Genomic DNA, 391 nt, shown 5'->3' with positions numbered 1-391 from the left:
GCGCAGACCCTCCGCTGCCCCGCGCTCATCCCAGACCCTCGCCAGGTCCTGCACCTCCATCCGTGCAGTGGGAAAGGGGATGCAGGGAGGCCCGAGGGTATGGAGTGAGTGTCCCCCTGCTCCTCAGGAAGGAGCTCAGCAGGTCCCAGGACTGGTTCCTTCATGTGTCCCCCGAGTGTGGGATTGGGACCATATGGAGAGTTGGAACTGGAGGAGCTTTAAGGTCCCTTCCAACGCAAACCAGTCTGGGGTTCTATGATACTCTCTTGTTGCTAGTTGCAGGTCCCTATAGAGGCTGTGCTATGTGAGATGGGGTTTCCTGCCCTATAGGGGCTGTTCTGTAGGGGATGGCATCACTGGGCACTGTTTTCCTCTGTAGTGCCTGAGGTTG

Source organism: Nestor notabilis, unplaced genomic scaffold (assembly GCF_000696875.1).
Source record: "Nestor notabilis isolate BGI_N333 unplaced genomic scaffold, ASM69687v1 scaffold19449, whole genome shotgun sequence".
Lineage (NCBI taxonomy): Eukaryota > Metazoa > Chordata > Aves > Psittaciformes > Psittacidae > Nestor > Nestor notabilis.
The sequence above is the reverse complement of the archived record's forward strand: the minus strand, read 5'-3'. Positions refer to the sequence as shown.